Raw genomic sequence first — 19,924 nt, forward strand, 5'->3', positions numbered from 1 at the left:
TCTTCAGCTGCTTCAGGCGGTAATCGTGCAGCAACCTGTTCAACTGCACTGACAATGTCTGTTACCGGGGTGAACCTAGGTGTGGGAGCAAAATTAAGTCCCTTCTCCAGAACAGAGTTGACAGGGGATGCTGTCAGCTCAGTGTTCATGAGATTGATGGCCGTCTGCGTGGAGCCTCCAGCGATGGTTTGTCAGAGAGACGAGAGAATTTGAGGTCTTCTTATGTGCAGAATCGACGGTCACCCAGGTAACACAATCAATCCAGTCCCCGGAATTAAAATGATTGGCTAGTTGCAGATGTAGTTTAAGTAGTTCCTGGGAGTTGTACTCAAGGCTACGTCTGGTAAAGTGTACCCTCTCACGAATCAAGGCGAGGCTAGCACGCTTCATAATTCTCTTAGCTGCTGCAGAATCGATCTTATGCGTGACCTTAGGAGGAGCTCAGTTCGCCAGCGCACCTGACGATGGCGAGACATGTCTGATCGCCGAAATATTGTGCCCGTTGGACCCTACGTACCGGCAGTACACCCGTGGACTGTTCGAGCAAAAAAAATTAGGAACAGACTTAGAAATTAATTTTTGCTATTTAATTGAGGGAAAATAGTTTATCTGAAATGAGCAGTCTACCAGAAAGGTTTTTCTAAAGTTTTAAACAAAGAAATATTCATTAGATATATCACTCCATAAAATTTTTCTTTACTGCCTTCAGCATATGTGGCAGGGTGCTTACTTTGATGACGTCACTAATTCGCTCTAACACAATGGAGCAGCATTCATATAAACAAAGTAGCTTTTCTGGGTCCTCTAACAAACATTAATACGTATTATTATTGTCTCCTTTGAGACTCAGAATTGATGTTATTTCCATCAGTTTCCAATAAATGGCAACAACAAACATTGTGAGATTTATCTTTCATTTTAAATGTGCGTGCAAGATTGTAAGACCTCTCTTTTATTGTTCTTCCACTCTGATCTGATCGTTCTAATCCCAGTAAAAGATTTCTCCTCAGGGTCCAGTAAAGTTACATAAAGAGATTTGGATAATACTTTATGGTATTCTAGGCAATGTATCCATTGTGGGGTGTCTTTGAATCTTCTATAACTCTTTACTGTGACATGGACTCTAGTATCTATGACAGCAAAGTCTTAGGATACAATATGCAGAATTTATTTAAAACCAAATTTAATATTGGCAGGGACTGGGCATTTATTATTCAGAATCTCAACTCATGGAAATTGAAATAAGAACACCGTGAATTCATTGTCCCACGAAGGGGAAACTTTATTGACACATTCCTGGGGTCAGATACATCACATGATCACACTGACAGAACCACAGGCACATAGACACAGGCAACAGGGCATGCACAATGTCGGCACTAGTACAGTGTATATCCACCTTTCGCAGCAATGCAGGCTGCTATTCTCCCATGGAGACGATCGTAGAGATGCTGGATGTAGTCCTGTGGAACGGCTTGCCATGCCATTTCCACCTGGCGCCTCAGTTGGACCAGCGTTCGTGCTGGACGTGCAGACCGCGTGAGACGACGCTTCATCCAGTCCCAAACATGCTCAATGGGGGACAGATCCGGAGATCTTGCTGGCCAGGGTAGTTGACTTACACCTTCTAGAGCACGTTGGGTGGCACGGGATACATGCGGACGTGCATTGTCCTGTTCCCTTGCCGGTCTAGGAATGGTAGAACGATGGGTTCGATGACGGTTTGGATGTACCGTGCACTGTTCAGTGTCCCCTCGACGATCACCAGAGGTGTACGGCCAGTGTAGGAGATCGCTCCCCACACCATGATGCCGGGTGTTGGACCTGTGTGCCTCGGTCGTATGCAGTCCTGATTGTGGCGCTCACCTGCACGGCGCCAAACACGCATACGACCATCATTGGCACCAAGGCAGAAGCGACTCTCATCGCTGAAGACGATACGTCTCCATTCGTCCCTCCATTCACGCCTGTCGCGACACCACTGGAGGTGGGCTGCACGATGTTGGGGCGTGAGCGGAAGACGGCCTAACGGTATGCGGGACCGTAGCCCAGCTTCATGGAGACGTTTGCGAATGGTCTTCGCCGATACCCCAGGAGCAACAGTGTCCCTAATTTGCTGGGAAGTGGCGGTGTGGTCCCCTACGGCACTGCGTAGGATCCTACGGTGTTGGCGTGCATCCGTGCGTCGCTGCGGTCCGGTCCCAGGTCGCCGGGCACGTGTACTTTCCGCCGACCACTGGCGACAACATCGATGTACTGTCGAGACCTCACGCCCCACGTGTTGAGCAATTCGGCGGTACGTCCACCTGGCCTCCCGCATGCCCACTATACGCCCTCGCTCAAAGTCCGTGAACTGCACATACGGTTCACGTCCACGCTGTCGCGGCATGCTACCAGTGTTAAAGACTGCGATGGAGCTCCGTATTCCACGGCAAACTGGCTGACACTGACGGCGGCGGTGCACAAATGCTGCGCAGCTAGCGCCATTCGACGGCCAACACCGCGGTTCCTGGTGAGTCCGCTGTGCCGTGCGTGTAATCATTGCTTGTACAGCCCTCTCGCAGTGTCCAGAGCAAGTATGGTGGGTCTGACACACCGGTGTCAATGTGTTCTTTTTTCCATTTCCAGGAGTGTATTCTAAAGTTCGAATCAGTAACAGCTGCCAAAGTGTGTAGTGTGGAAGTAGATACGACGGTGTACCAAAGCAACTTGATTCACTTGATAAAGGCACGCCTTCTGGTCTAGATAGTATACTAATTTAGGTTCTTTGTCAGTTTGTTGATGTAAAATCTCTATTCTTAGCAATCATACACAAACGCTCGATCTATGAAAAATCCATACCTAAAGATTGAAAAGTTGCATGGGTCAAACAATCTGTTGACTTATAATGGAAATAATTGGTATCTACAGGGTGTCATAAAAATGTATACATTATTCTACTCCTCGTAACTTCAATACCTCCTTTTTTTTTTACTTTTTCGCATTTGGCAGCCTGAAAAATGACTGAAGGCAGACTCAACTTTGAGCAAAGGAAGTTCGTTCTGAAGTGCTACTGGAAGATTCGGAAAGTACGTGAAGTGAAAACATCGTTGAGAATGATGAAGTTTCACCAACGCGGCTCACAATTACTCGTCTGCGAGATAAGTCTGAGAAAGAAGAAACTGTCCGGAATGCCCGCCATGAATCATTCCGGGAGACCACGATCATCCACTAGCCCCACAAGAGAGAGAGAAATCACCGAAGGGTTTCAGCAGTCTCCTATAAAGTCTGTGCGGCAAAATGTTCGTGAGACGGGAGTGTCCATCACGTTTTGAAGAGTGTCCAACACAAAAGTTTTATTTCTCGATTACACCGTGCTCTGAAGGAGAATGATCATGGCCAGAGAACTGAATTTTGTGAGTGTTACCAAGCAAGATGTGCACAGGACAAACAATTACCAAAAAGGTTGGAGTGATGAGGCCACTTTTATGTTCATCCGTTCAAATAATTGTCACAGTTGTACCCACTGGGCAGCTCAGAATCTTCACGTGAGACTGGAGCACACTGTGAACCTATTAGAAGTTACTGTGTGATGTGGTTTATCAGCATTTGACTTGATGGGACCTTTCGTTTTCGAGCAGACAGTGACTAGTGAAAATTACCTGAACTTAGTGCAAGAAAACGCCACGCCATGCGCTGCAGAGATGTTTCGACATGAAGAATGGTATCCCCAGCAGGATGGAGCAGCTCCCTCCTACCATTGTGACGTAGTGGCCTACCTTGACGAATACCTACCGGACAAGTGGGTACGACAAAGAAGCGGTTCAGAGTATCCTCCACGCTCACTAGATTTGACGCCTATGAATTTTTTCCTGTGGAGAGATATGAAGCCCAATGTTTGTGGTTCAAGACCAGTAGTGGGTGGGGCAAATAAAAGTGTGTCAGAGAACAGAGTTCCAGGATACAAACAAACACAGCAGAGGAAAAGAAATACAATACTAACATAACTACAGAACACGTTGAAAGTACCACCATTCATCTCTTGGCGGTCTTGGGCCCTGGTCAGCAAATTTCTGAAGGCGGATCGAAGCTGGACTGCTGGAATGGCTACAGTCTCATCCGAAATGTTCTGCTGCGGTTCTTGAAGACCATGAGGGTTGTTGCGATACACCTTAGACATGAGGGCTGCGGCCAGCTAGGGCCGCGACCAGACTGACTTCTGCTAACAACTCTGTCAAGTGTGAAGAATGTGTAAATGTGCTCCAAGGTTCGGCCGTATCTTAATAAATGTTAGCGTTACAGTCATAAAAAGTATGCAATGAATCTTACAAGTTTAAGGGTTATCGATTCAACCAAATACTTAGAGATTACCATCATGAACAACTTAAATTGGAACCAGCTCATAGAAAATGTTTAGGAGAAGGAGAAGGCAAACCAAAGAGAGATTGTTACTCGCAGAGTACTTAGAAGACGCAACGAATGTACTAAAGAGACTGCCCACACTACGCTAGTGCATACTCTCCGAGGTATTCCTACGCGCTACGGGATCCTTATCAAATAGGGTTGACGAAGGACGTCGATGAAGTTCGAAGAATTTTGTATTATTGCTAAACAAAGGAAAGAGTGCCATGGATATGATATGCGAGTTGAGGTGGCAATTGCCGACCCCGGTGGCCACGCGGTTCTAGGCGCTGCAGTCCGGGACCGCGCAACTGCTACGATCGCAGGTTCGAATCCTGCCTCTGGGATGAATGTGTGTGATGTCCTTAGGTTAGTTACGTTTAAATAGTTCTACGTTCTAGGGGACTGATGACTTCAGGTGTTAAGTTCCATAGTGCTAAGAGCCATTTGAACCAATTTGAGGCGGCAATGATTAAAAATAAAGCACTTTTCGTGGCTGAGAGATGTTATGAAGAAATTTCAATCACCAATTTTCTCCTCTGAGTGCGAAAACATTTTTTTTAATCTTTGACCTACAGGGGAAGTAATAACAGTCGTAATAAAATAAATGATATCATAGCTGATAAGGAAAGATTTTGGTGTTGATTTTTCCCCTCGTCCGTTAGAGAGTAGGTGCAGAAATAGCGTGAAAGTACGATATTGCAATGCCTGCGTTGTTAAGAAGAACGATGCAATCTTCCTTCGGTATGTATGCATCTCCGAAGGAACAGGCACAATGGAGAATACAGCCATTATAAAATACATGCCGGCCGCGGTGGTCTCTCGGTTCTAGGCGCGCAGACCGGAACCGTGCGACTGCTACGGTCGCAGGTTCGAATCCTGCCTCGGGCATGGATGTGTGTGATGTCCTTAGGTTAGTTAGGTTTAAGTAGTTCTAAGTTCAAGGGGACTAATGACCACAGCAGTTGAGTCCCATATTGCTCAGAGCCATTTGAACCATTTTTGAAAATAATAATCGACTTATTTACTTCCATCACAGAATAAGTTTCATTTTGAATTATTTTCTAATTATTGAGCAACCATCAGCTTTTTAAGGGAATGACGACAATGAAAATTAGTGCCGAACCAGGTCTCAAAGCTGGAGTTATCGCTTTACGTGAACGGTAGCCTCAACCGCTCTCGCTATCCATGCGCAATTCAGGGCCAGACCCAAACGTCCAGAAGTCATCGTTCCTGCGTCACAAGCTGTACACGTACACACATCACGTAATTCTCGTACTACGGGGGAGAGGGCACACGTTTTACTTTAAAGTCGCGGCCCGGTATAGGTGGATAAATAAGATAGTGCACTGCCTGTGTTGTTAAGAAGAACGATATAATGTTCCGTTCGGACATGCGAGCATGCAGCCTGTTTTTAATGGTTTGTTTCTCAGTTTTTTTCATTTATTTCTATCTTACCTGTAACTGACATATGCCAGATTTTAATTGTTGCCATTTCCTTATATAGTGGATGGTTGTTCTTAGTCGGAGGTGCGAGTACTTTTCATGTACAGTTTGTAAGTGGTTCTATGAACACACTGCCAAACACTTATGTATAAACTGCAGAGCAATGTTGTAGAGTTAGATGTAGATTTTTTCATTTCTCAACGAATTTTAGTTATTTATGTATTTATTCATTTCTGGATTGTTGAATACGACTCATTCTTTATCCACTGTTACTCATGCACGTAAGGCTATACAGCTCCGCAGTATAGAGGTAACGCAACCTTTTTTTCTTTGCGATCGTGTATTGTTTCAGTCCCAGCGCTCAGTGGTGCTCGTGGTAGGCGTGCATAACGTGTAACAACGACGTCTCGCCGCCGTCGCTGGCTCACACTCTGCAAGTCATCGTGAGCACAGCCAGCTGGGCTTTTGGCAATGTGGGAGCGGCAGGGCCATTTGGTGCCCAATGAAGACGGCAGATCTGACAACGCGCAAGCAGCCCCGCCACCTCCCACTGTGATAATCGCCTGCGAGATTAGCATCGGCAAACACAATGCGCCTCGGAGCACACCACATCCTGCAGCCACCACCGCCCTCCTCGCGTGGGTGGGCGCCATTCGCCGACTCCTGCAGCTCTGGCCGAGGTGAGAAAGCAGCTCCGGCAGCAAGTCCAGTCCGTCTACATACACAGCTGCCGAAAGTACCGGAACCCCTTCTGCCTTACTCACGGTGCACTATCCCGTATGGCCGTCACACATGCAGCGTAATGAGTGCCCTGCCTAGTGTCTGCTTTGTAGTTACATGTACTGAAGATGGCTTCTTACTTTTCCGCAAGACTTCTAGAAATTCAGTACGGCTGGTGACCACATTTATTTTATGGAAGTGTAACCACATAACTTTCGCAACAGAGAGACGTAAAGTAACTTTGGGCGTACCCCAAGGGAGTCTTATAGGACCAATACTGTTCACTATATACAAATATACAATACACATTCAAAAGTGATGCACATTGACAGACAACAAATGATTACAATTTCCGAAAAAATGGTTAATATGTTCAAGACAAAGAGCGTCACAAACTGAGAAAGTCACTAACGCGCTGATCCACCTCTGGCCCTTAGGCAAGCAGTTGGATTTTGTACTGAATTCTGTCCAACTGATGCGTTAGATCGTCAGAATCCCAAGCTGGTTGGGGGCCCTGCCATAATGCTCCAAAAGTCTTCAATTGGGCAGAGATCCGACAACCCCACTGGCCAAAGTAGGGTTTGGCAAGAATGAAGACAAGCGGTAGTAGCTCTCGCCGATTGGGGTGGGCGTTATTTTGATGAAATGTAAGCCCAGGATGGTTTGCCATAAAGGGCAACAAAACAGGCGTAGAATATCGCCGACGCACCGATGTCTGTAAGAGTGCCTCGGATGGCAACGAAAGGAGTCAAGCTATGAAATGAAATGGCAATCGAGACCAGCACTCGTGGATGTCAAGCCGTACCGCGGGCGAAAGTCGGTTTGGTATCCCATTGCTGTCCAGGGCCTCTCCAGACACTACTTTCCTGGTTATCGGGGCGCAGTTCGAAGCGGAACTCATCACGGAACACATTTGTACTCCAGTTAATGCGATGCCAAGTCGAATGTGTCCGACACCCCACAAACGTGCTTGTTGGTTTGCAAGGCGCGCTGCGAGCTCAGCCCTTTTCTCCGAGCCCCCTCTTGACGGTCTTTGTGGTCACCGAAGCACAGTTGCACGTCGGACCGACGATAATGATGCATCCGGAGTTGTGAGTGCCTCTCTGACGATTGGTCAGTCTTCATGTTCTGTCGTCTCTCTAGGTCGCCCGCTTCCTTCTTGACGCTGTGTTCGGTCACGGTCCACCCACTTCTGCCAACATCGTAGTGGCATCGCTCCTATTCAAATGTCGGACTATTCCCCAATTACTCGAATCGGCCTCTTTTAGCTCAGCTACACTCTCACAAACGCTGACATCAGCTTATATTGTTCACGTGCTGCTTTGCAAGGCATAATTACTGTCCAACTGAGTGCACGAAAAGAAAGTGGGAAAGACTTTATGACCTAGTATTGACGTGCTCCTTTTCTACTGTCGTTGCCAGCTGCGCAGTGAAACTCCGCTGCAGCGTCACACATTCATCCATCGTCAGTTTTGCATTTTCCGTTAATACTTCTATGAATATTTGTTTGTGACTAATTTGCATAACTCCGTTCTTTATCTTACAGTGTGTATAAACGAGCTGGTTGCTAACTTCGGTCACTCCATGAGACTGTCTTGGAAATGCTGTTGTATACAGACGAGCTGCAACGCTACAGAATTGTAAGAAATGCTGGAAGACCTGCAGAGGATTGACACTTGGAAATGGATTGGTAGAGGACCTTCAGCATATACAAATGTAACTAATTCTGCATAGACAGGTGAAAAGATCCGTTATTGTATGACTAACCGATTTCTGGACCACTACTGGAAGAAGTCGCATCCATTATATACTTGAGAATACGCGAACAGAGAGTTTTGAAGTTGAGTGAACATAAATAACTAATTGCAAGATAGGTAGACTTAGATTCACTGGAAGAATCTACCGTGTAGTCCACACCGTCGAAGCAGGTAGCCTACAAAATCGTCGCTCGACCGACGCTTTCCGTTAAAATTCCACGAGCTTAATTTCCTAGAGAAGTTAATCAATTTATTGTAGACATATGCCTCACGATAACACGAGTACGTTAAAGTCGGACATATCTGTAATCACGCGGACAGTTACCAACAATTATTCCTCCTCCGCAACGTTCATGACTGGAACAGGATGTGGAGCTAGTAACAGCGGTACATAAAGCACCCTCCACCACACACCACAAGATGGCTTTCGCAGTATAGATGTAAACTTGTACTTTTCCTACATTATCTCAAGTGATACCTTGAGTTTTACTGTTCTGAAAGGTTGATAATGATGTTTGCATACATTATTGCTTCCTGAAGTATAGATCTAATGGAGATGGCTTTATCGAAATCAACCTGGGAATCAGAGACTGGGTAATTTTTTGTAGGAGACAAAATAGAACATTGGTAACAGATGTGACATTTACTTACTAGCTTTGGTAAATGAATAAATCACTCTGTAAAATAATCGCCGGCCGGTGTGGCCGTGCGGTTCTAGGCGCTTCAGTCTGGAACCTCGTGACCGCTACGGTCGCAGGTTCGAATCCTACCTCGGGCATGGATGTGTGTGATGTCCTTAGGTTAGTTAGGTTTAAGTAGTTCAAAGTTCTAGGGGACTGATGACCACAGACAGATGTTAAGTCCCATAGTGCTCAGAGCCATTTGAACCATTTTTTTAAAAATAATAATCGACTTATTTACTTCCATCACAGAATAAGTATCAATCTGAATTATTTTCTAATTATTGAGTTCAAGATACAATAGAAACAATTTTATTGAAAATAAAAATAGTTGGCATCTTCTTAACTGATAGTTCGGCGTAACAAACTGTATTAAGATTGGTATCCCGAGATCTCTTACAACAGTAAATGGGCTAGTCTGAAAAATTCCCCAAGATTGGCAAAGTTTTACAGAAGTTGGAAATATAGCGCGTACTTAAATGCGAGGTGCTTTCAATAATTTCCACAACGAAATTCTGTCTCGAAATCTGGCAGAAAACCCAAAGAGATTCTGGTCATACATAAAGCACACCAGTGGCAAGACGCAATCAATACCTTCATTGCGCGATAACAACGGTGAATCACTGAAGGCAGTGCCACTATAGCAGAGTTTTTCGAAACTCTTTCACCAAAGAAGACGATGTATATATTCCTGAATTCCAATCAAGAATAACTGCCAAGATGAGAAACGTAGAAGCAGATATCCTCGGTGTAACAAAGCAACTTAACTCACTTAATAAAGGCAAGGCCTCCGGTCCACATTGTATACGAGTCAGGTTTCTCTCAGAGTATGCTGATAAAATAGCTCCATATTTAGATATTATATACAACCACTCACTCACAGAAAGAGCCTTACCTAAAGACTGGAAAATTGCTCGAGTCACACCAATACCCATAAAGGGAAGTAGGAGTAATCCGCTGAATTACAGGCCTATATCACTAACGTCAATTTGCAGTAGGGTTATGGAACATGTACTGTATTCGAACATTGTGAAGTACCTGGAAGAAAACGATTTATTGACACATAGTCAGCACAGATTCAAAAAATATCTTTCTTGTGAAACAGTACTAGCTCTTTGTACTCATGAAGTAATAAGTGCTACCGACAGGGGATGTCAAATTGATTCCTTATTTTTAGATTTCCAGAAGGATTTCGACACCGTTCCTCGCAAGCGTCTTCTAATCAAACTGCGTCCCTACGGAGTATCGCCACAGTTGTGAGACTGGATTCGTGATTTCCTGTCAGAAAGGTCACACAGTTCGTTGTAATAGACGGAAAGTCATCGAGTAAAACAGAAGTAATATCCGGCGTTGTTCCTCAAAGAAGTGTTATAGGCCCTGTATTGTTTCTGATCTATATTAACTACATAGGAGACAATTCGAGTAACCGTCTTAGATTGTTTGCAGATGATGCTGTCATTTACCGTCTTGTAAAGTCATCATATAATCAAAACGACTTGCCAAATGATTTAGATAAGATATCTGTATGGTGCGAAAAGTGGCAATTTACCCTGAATAAAGAACAGTGTGAAGTTATTCACGTGAGTACTAAAAGAAATAAGCTAAATTTCGATTACGCGATAAGTCACACAAATCTGAAGGCTGTAAATTCAGCTAAATACTTAGGGTTTTCAGTTACAAATAACCTAAACTGGAACGATCACGTAGATAATATTGTGGGTAGAGCAAACCAAAGACTGTGATTCAGTGGCAGAACACTTAGAAGGTGCAACAGGTCTACTAAGGAGACTGCTTACACTACGCTATTCTGGAGTATCGCTGTGCGGTGTGTGATCCGCATCAGATGGTACTGACTGATGACATCGAAAAAGTACAAAGAAGGGCAGCTCGTTTTGTATTATCGCGAAATAGGGAAGATAGTGGTACAGACATGATATGTGAATTGGAGTGGCAATCATTAAAACAAAGGCGTTTTTCGTTGCGACGGGATCTTCTCATGAAATTTCCATCACCAGTTTTCTCCTACGATTGCGAAAACATTCTGTTGCCACCCACCTACATAGGGAGAAATGATCATCACGATAAAATAAGAGAAATGAGGGATCGCACAGAAAAATTTAAGTGCTCATTTTTCCCGCGTGCCGTTCGAGAGTGGAACGGTAGAGAGACAGAGAGAGACAGCTTGAAGGTGGTTCATTGAACCCTCTGCCAGGCACTTTATTGTGTATAGCAGAGTAATTACGTAGATGTAGATGTAGAATCGACAACAAACGTATACCGACAACTATGCTTCGGTATATATGCCGACGTTGTAAGCCGAAGATGAAAAGATAACGAAACTGTATGAGTATATTGAAAGGGTAATACTGTACGTAAAGGGAGATGGGGGACTGAAATGCAGTTGAAGGAGAAGGAGTAGAAGAAAAGGCTACAAAAGAATATGAGCTTGGGACAAAAAAGAGGAGGAAGTTTACTTTGTAAAGGGCGGGTGACATGGGTAGATTTCAGTTAGATTACTTCATGGTCAGACAGAGATTCTGAAATCAGATACTGCATTGTAGGGCGTGTCCAGTAGCAGATATTGACGCAGATCGCAATGTAGTAGCTATAAGGAGTGGGCTGAAGTTTAAGAGGCTAGTCAGGAAGGATGAATACGCAAAGAAGAGGGATACGGAAGTACTAAGAAATAACAAGTCTCTTGAAGTTCTTTAAGGTTATAGGTACAGTAATAAGGAATACCTCAGTAGGCAGTACAGTTGAAGAGGAATGGTCGTCTCTAAGAAGAGCAGTTACAGAAGTTGGAAAGAAAAACATAGGTACGAAGAAGATAACTACGAAGAAACCATAGGTAACAAAAGAAATACTTCAGCTGATCGATGGAAGAAGCAAGGACAAAAATGTTCAGGGAAATTGAGGAATACAGAAACACAAGTTACTGAGGAATGAACAGGAAGCGTAGGGAAGGTAAGGCGAAATGGTTACATGAAAACTGTGAAGTTTTCAGAAATTACTGTCGGAAAGACTGGCTCAGAATACAAGAAAGTTAAAACAACCTTCAGTGAAATTAAAACAAACGATAGTAACATTAAGAATCCAATGGGAATTCTACTGTTAAATGCAGAGGAGAGAGCGGATAGGTGACAAAAGTACATTGAAGGCTTCTATGAGTGGGAAGATTTGTCTGATGTGATAGGAGAAGAAACAGGAGTCAAGTATGAGAATCAGAATTTAAAAGAGCTTTGGAGGAATTAAAATCAAATAAGTCAGAAGGGATAGACAATATTCCATCAGAATTTCGAAAATCATTGGGGGAAGTGGCAACAAAACGACAATTACGAAGACTGCAAGTGCAGACAGAAGCGAGAATTATCGCACAATTAGCTTAAGAGCTCATGCATCCAAGTTACTGACAAAAATAATATACAGAAAAATGAGAAAGAAAATTTAGGATATTTTAGGTAACGATTAGTTTGGTTTTAAGAAAGGTAAAGGCTCCAGACACGCAATTCTGTCATTAGGGCTGATAATGGAAGCAAGACTAAAGGAAATTCAAGACACGGCGTTAGGATTTGTCGACCTGGAGAAAGCGTTTGACAGCGTAAAATGGAGCAAGATGTTCAAAATTCTGAGAAAAATAGGGGTAAGATAAAGAGTGAGGCGGATAATATTCAAAATTTACAACAGCCGAGAAGGAATAAGAACAGTGGACGACCAAGAACGAAGTGCTGAGATTAAAAAGGGTGTAAGACAGGGATGTAATCTTTCGCCCCTACTGTGCAATCTGTACATCGATGAAGCAATGATGGAATTAAAAGGAACGTTCAGGAATGAGATTAAAATTCGAGGTGAAAGGTATCATTGGTACGATTCGTTGATTACATTGCTGTCCTGGGTGAGAGTGAAGAAGAATTACATGATCTGCTGAAGGGAATGAATAGTTTAATGAGTACATATTGTGAACTGGGAGTAAATCGAAGAAAGTAATGAAAAGTATCAGAAATGAGAACAGCGAGAAATTTAACTTTGAGGATTGATGGTTTCGAAGTAAATGAAGTAAAGGAATTATACAACCTAGGCAGCAAATAACCAATGACGGATGGAGCAAGGAGGGCATCAAAAGCAGACTAGCAATGGCAAAAAGGACATTCCTGGCCAAGAGAAGTCTCCTAGTATCAAACATAGGCCTCAATTTGAGGAAGTTGTGAGCACTGCATTGTATGCTAATGAAACATGGATTGTGGGAAAAGCCAAACGGAAGCATCTGAGATGCGATGCTAGAGACGAGTACTGAAAATTAGGTGGACTGATAAGGCAAGGAATGGGGAGGCTTTGCGAAGAATCGAAGAGGAAAAGAAAATACGTGGAAAACAGTGACAAGGAGGAGGGACAGGATGATAGGACATCTGTTAAGACATCAAGGAATGACTTCCATGCTACCAGGGGGAGCTGTAGGGGGCAAAAACTGTAGAAGAAGGCAGAAATTGGAGTACATTTGGTAAATAATTAAGGGCATAGGTTGTAAGTGCTACTCTGTGTACACAAAAAAGCGCTGTCACATCTTTCTGTGAAGTCAGCTATTAACTACTGTCTGGCTCGCAGCTTTATTTCACTCATAACTGTTTCGTGTGTTATTAGAATAGTGTTTAATTCTGCTTATATGTGTATTACAGAGCAGATTAGGTACATTTAATGCCTTCTTTATTGGATTCAGGAGCAAACCCAAAAGGGGGCTTCGGTGTATACTTTGGTTGGTCTTGTAGCATTCATCAAATCATTTTATTATGTAAATTCTTCATTCATCTGGGAAAGAGGTATTTATTCTGGTAAGGCAGCTGGACATCTGATTCTAGTAAATCTGCATTACTTCTAATTAGGTATTTTCGTAACGAGACACCTGTGTGGTAATTATCTTATGGTTTCTTTGTTTGACGTTCCTGCCCGCAGGGCTTGGCTGGTTACTTTTGTATATTTGGTCGGCTGCTGCCGTTGTTTGCTTTCATGTAACTCCTGAAATTACCCTGTTACTCGTTTTGGTGTTCTATATTTCAACTGTATTTGATATTAACTAGGGAATCTTTATAACTGTTTTCCTTAAGTTTAAATACAACTGATTTCCTCTAATAAATACAACTGATTTCTTCTAAAACACACTCAATTAAATCTAAGCGAAACGTCTAGAGGTGGCCTTTAGTATTAGTTCGGCACCGCCGTTTGTGGTACTCTGTATGCTCTAGGCGATTCCCCGTGAAGCTCTCGCTAACTTCACGCCTTCTACCTCGTGTTTTAACCAGCCATAGCGCCATAAAGCTCACAGTATTTCTACGCCTGATAACCCGCCTGCCCACGGAGGCATGTTCAGACGTAAGCTTAAGGTCTCACAAAAATAGTCACTTAAGAATAACTGGTATTTTAACCAGGTTTCATGTAAATCCTAAAATACCTTTTGCATGGCTGTCGGCCGTTGATTTCTTTATCCTATATCTGTATAATTGCTATAAAGTTCTTTGGAGTGAAATTTTGCTAACCTGAGATCGGTCAATGTTGCTGTGAACCGGTTTTTATGGCCGAGGCGCATTGTTTCTTAATGAAACGAGTATATAAAATTTAAAGAATTTAAGTATAGTTATCAGTTTCATCATCTGTAACTGTTGACCTGTTGGAAGATTGTCTGCGACTACTTTAAACTACTTTAACATCGGTGGTAGGCATTTAACATGTGCTTTAAGCCTTTGTGCAGCTGCTAAGTATAGTTATTGGTTTCCTCAACAGATGTTATTGACATGTAACTGCCTGTTAACAAGTAACGCCACTTGACACTTAATGACTCTTGTTGATACTGATAACGACTTTAAACTATTTTGGTAATTTGTTTCTGGGCCCACCAACGTGCGTCAGTCTTACTTGTTTTTAAATTACCATGTTACATTCGTGCATTTGCAAAGATGCGTTTATTGGTATGGAGAGCCTTGGCTTCAACTTTCTTATTTACTTGTCACCAGTGCTTCCACTATTTAGTTGTGTATTTTCTAACTGTAAAGAGTAATTATTTTGACAATAAACTGCTGTTCAAGTGTATATAATTTTGTAATCTCAGTACCTTAACATTCTACAGCCAGACCCCTACCGCTCCAAAAGGCAATCAATTCACAAACCAATTTCTCTATTAGTTTTAATTTACAGTTGGGTTCATCTGTTTTGATTTCTCGAAAGTTTTCAAAGGTTCATCTACATCATACTTCGCAAGCCACCTAACGGTGTGTGGTGGAAGGGACTTCTGATACCACTAACTGATCTTCCCTTCCTTGCTCCACTCGCGAGTGGCGGTGGGAAAAATGATTATAGGTAAGCCTATGTATTAGCGCTAATTTCTAGAATTTCGCCGTCGCGGTCATTTCGCAACATATGCAGGGTGTTTCCATAAGAGCACGTAAAAATGTAGCAGGGCATAGAGAATGCTCCACTGAACAACTTGAGGTAGGGAACCTGGGGTCAGAGAAGCCAACTTAAGGAGTTATCTACAGCTTTGTCTAGCATTGCTGTTTTCCAGCTTATTTACAACTAACATGCCTAATAGATCATACATACTGTGTTGTTTACTGACAAGTTCATTCTTTATTTTTTGCTAGGTAACGGGGAGGACGACCCTGATTACTAGGAAGTCATGATAAAGGTTTTGTTTATTTGAGGTTCGTGCAAAGTGCTCTACCTGAGTTCTTGGAGAACGTACCCTTTGTTTTTCTTGAGAAGATGTGGATACAACATAACGGTGCACCGCCTCGCTTCAGTGTGGATGTCGGCAACCATCTCAATGCTGTATTTCCTGGGCGCTGTATTGGAAGCGGAGGGCACATGACCTGAATATCCTTGATTATCTTCCAAGGGGATGTCTAAAGTCACTAGTGTATGAGACTCCAGTGGATACGGAAATGGAATTTGTTGCTAGAATTGTAGCTGTCTGTGATGTGATTCGAACCACGCAAGGGATATTTTTCAGGGTGCATCACAATCTTTTTCGCCGATGTCATGCTTGCATTGAGGTTGATGGCCGTCAGTTTGGGTACATTCTGTGAGACACAGCACATATTGTACGTTCATTGTGATAGTGATGGCATTTGTGGTTAACTGTAAATAACGTTAATAACTAAGTACCCAGTTACATGATTTTATTCTCATTGTCTCCTTAAGTTGGCTTCTCCGATCAAAGGTTCCTCAATGGAGCATATTTATGTCCTGTTAAATTTTTGCACTCACTTAAGGGAACACCCTTCAGGTCGGAGGAAGTAATATGTTCTCCAACTCTTCACACAAACTTGTATTTTTCTTAGTTTCTTGGAACACGAAGTAGTGGAACATTTCTTTCCCGTTCGAGATACCTACATTCTTCATATTAAGAAAAGTATAAAATTTTTAAATGTCCGTTTAAAGAAGCAGTATTCTTCAATTCTATTTTGCCCTAAATTTTTGACAGTTTCACTGAAGCGATTCCATAGCATGCCCCTCTTAAACTTCGTTATAATTACTTTTCCGTTTCAGAGGTCGCTGATAAACGCACATTAATTTACACGCAGAGTGCCTGAGCAACACGTGAAAAATTGTTTTTAAAAACTGTTCGGACACCGAACAAAAAACGTAAGGCCGGTTAAAATGTGATTCCAATTTCTACGTCCCCGATAATTTTCTCTGTTACAAATGCTTGTTATGAAATCCTATTCCCAAAGAGCACATAATTGAAGCGATTTGTAAACAGCGGAATTTCTTTGCGATGGCTAAGGCATCTCGGGAGACATCAATGCCCCGCTATCTTACACAGTTTATACCTGGAATCATGGATGCTGATATTTTATATTAGGATTTTGAATTTCAAACTCGGATGTTAAATCATCCATAAAACATCCACTTCCAAAGTGCTATAGCCGAAAGTGGAGCTGGAGATGTGATTTAGATCACATGTCGTGACATTTGTGAATCGGAGGCGAAAGTGTCACAATCTTGTTCAAAAGTTTACGCATATTCGAGAATGATTACACGCTTCGTGAATGGTATGTCAGAAGTGTTGTAGAACACAATGAATTTTATTTACAAGAAGATTTGGCTATGATAGTGGCAAACGATGGAAGTAAGAGAATATGAGGAAAAATACATAAGAGTTTTAAAAAAGTGTAATAAAACCGACAAATCTCCTGTGTTACAGTAACATAGTTACTCTAGACAATGGTATGCACTAGGTAGTAACGTGCGTAGATTTGGCAGAGTCCTCACTTACTGCCAACTGTCTTCCAGTTCGTTTCCTAAACGCTTCCCAGACGTCTTCTGTACGAATCTTATCCGGAGATCAAGGAGGCCAACCCACATGGCCCATAATTCGACAGGCAGGAAGTCCATCCACTAGTGCCGCTGAGCGCGAGCCGATGTTATCGACCGTAGGAGGAAGACTGTACTCTCTGAAAAGCCGCACACTTGGCTGCAGTAGTCCAGCCCTGCACCTCCGGGCGTTAACAGCGTTCCTCCCTCCACGCACGAAGAGGGAAAGTGCTGTACTATCGTCCAACATTATGCCTCTCACTACAACAGGCCGCAGCAGCTGGTCTCTTTCCACGATGTTCCCCCGATTTTACATGTTGCTTCCTCCCTTCCAGACGCTAAGAAGACCATCGTAACGACCGGGAGAGCGGTGTGCTGACCACACGCCCCTCCTATCCGCATCCTCAGCTGAGGATGACGCGGCGGTCGAATGGTCCCGATGGGCCGCTTGTAGCCTGATGACGGAGTGCTTTCCATACTCTAGGTCAACGAGAAACATTCCGTAAAACTGAAGCGGGTTTCATACGTAAATGCTTTTCAAGGGTAGGTGGTTTCTGTCTGTGGGGTTATCAGTTATTCATAATGTTCTATAATAAAAATTTCAGGAGCTTATTCTTTAATTATGTGGTTATACAATATACGGAGTGATTCTTGCTACCGCTTCAAAACCCCTGAAGTGGTGCTGACCACGCTGAGACAAATAATTTTATAAAAAACACGTGGGGCTGCAAATACCGGGAAATACCCTAAGGGGATGAGAAACGTTGAACATGTGATATCACCAGATGACTTACCTCGTCGCACATACAGCGATTGGGCTTGGGTGCGAAGGGGTTACTGAATGAAGCAATACTTACTATTCAAGCAAACGGTACAAATTTCGAACATGTCTTATAAATGTGATCTGTTGTAAACGTAGAAGTTAAAAAATGATTGATCTCACTGTAACCAAGAAAAAGCTGTCCTTATTTTGTGTTTCTTTCCTTTTGTACCTTCTTTGTTTGTTTACGGACATTGTTATTTAGTAAAGATACAATGAGTAATTTACTGGTTCAAGAATGGCCTAGAACCGCTCGGCCACAGTGGCAGGCAATTTACTGGTAAGGACGCAATTCGGAAGCTTAGGCTAAGTTACTTGTGTAGCAGTACGATAGCTTTTTGTTGTACTGTACTTTGTAATAAAACAGCACAAAGCGCGAGACTGGTAAATACAGTAATAGAGTCGTGCACGTAGGCCCGGACTGACATACACGTGAACACTTGAATTGGGTTGGCATGATCAGATGCGACAGACCTACAGTCTCGACCGCTGCACGTCTGACGAAGTACGTCATCTTGTGACGTCGTATGTTCAACATTCGTCATCCACTTTTGAGGTATTTCCCTTCATTTGCGGCCCCATGTGTCTTATACTAAAATACTTGCCTCAGCGTCATCTTAATGTATTCAGGGGTTTTAAACGTTGATAAGTGTCCCTCTGTACAAATGAAAACAATAATTTATGATTCTGATGTATGAGGAGACTAGAGTTTGTTGCGATCTTCTAATGCTACAGTTGATCATGTAAACAATAGAGACGTTACATACAATTAAAAAGAATACGACACTTCACATTCTGGACGCATAGTTTTTATGGCAGTAAAGTTTCTCTAGCGACTGAAGTAAAAATGTATGTAGAAAAGAGAGTGTCTTATTATGTTATTACGACATAGTTCTAAGGTTCAAATGGTTCAAATGGCTCTGAGTACTATGGGACTTAACTTCTCAGGTCATCGGTGCCCTAGAACTTAGAACTACTTAAACCTAACTAACCTAAGAACATCACACACATCCATGTCCGAGGCAGAATTCGATCCTGCGACCGTAGCGGTCGCGCGGCATAGTTCTAAGGAAGTGAGCAATTCAAAATCTATGGTATCCAAACAACTGCGAAATGAATGGCAGAGGTTGCGTCCTACTGTACTAGTATTGTAGCTTTTTCCCGTTCCATTCATGTATGCAGGTCGGCAAGAGGGTCTAAATGCCTTCGTCCAAGCTGTAATTAATCTGATCCTGTCCGCCGGTTTGTGAGACTTTGTAATTGGGCTGTCTCAGGATAATAGGCGTCTCTCTTCAAGAGTCTGCCAGTTCAAATCTTTCAACCTCTCCCTGACACTTTCCCACGGGTCAATCTGTGTCCATTTGTGACCAATAAAACGAAGTCTGCCACCTGCTTTACCTGCGATTGAGCGTATGTGATAGTTTCATTTCCCAACAGGGAGTGTTACGCCCAGGTATCTTTATGAGATGACCTATTCCAATTGTGGCTCATTGATAATATAGGATAATACGATTTTTCATTTTGTGAAGAGCAAAATTTTGCTTTTCTTCATTTTGAAAGCAAGTAGCCAATCTCTGCACAACTTTGAAATTATATCAGATATTACTGGATGTTTGTACAGCTTTTTCAGACAGTAGTTCATTGTAGATTACTGCATCATCTGCTAAATGTCAGACGTTACCATTAATATCGTTCCCTTACCTTATTAGACGTGCACTTATTTCTGCACGTTTTTACGGTTGACAGTCATATGTTGTATAACGTAATGCTGTAGTGAGGAGTTGTAGCAACCTGCTAAATGGAAGCATGTTATGTCTGCC

Source organism: Schistocerca gregaria, chromosome 1, assembly GCF_023897955.1.
Source record: "Schistocerca gregaria isolate iqSchGreg1 chromosome 1, iqSchGreg1.2, whole genome shotgun sequence".
In the NCBI taxonomy this organism is placed as follows: Eukaryota; Metazoa; Arthropoda; class Insecta; order Orthoptera; family Acrididae; genus Schistocerca; species Schistocerca gregaria.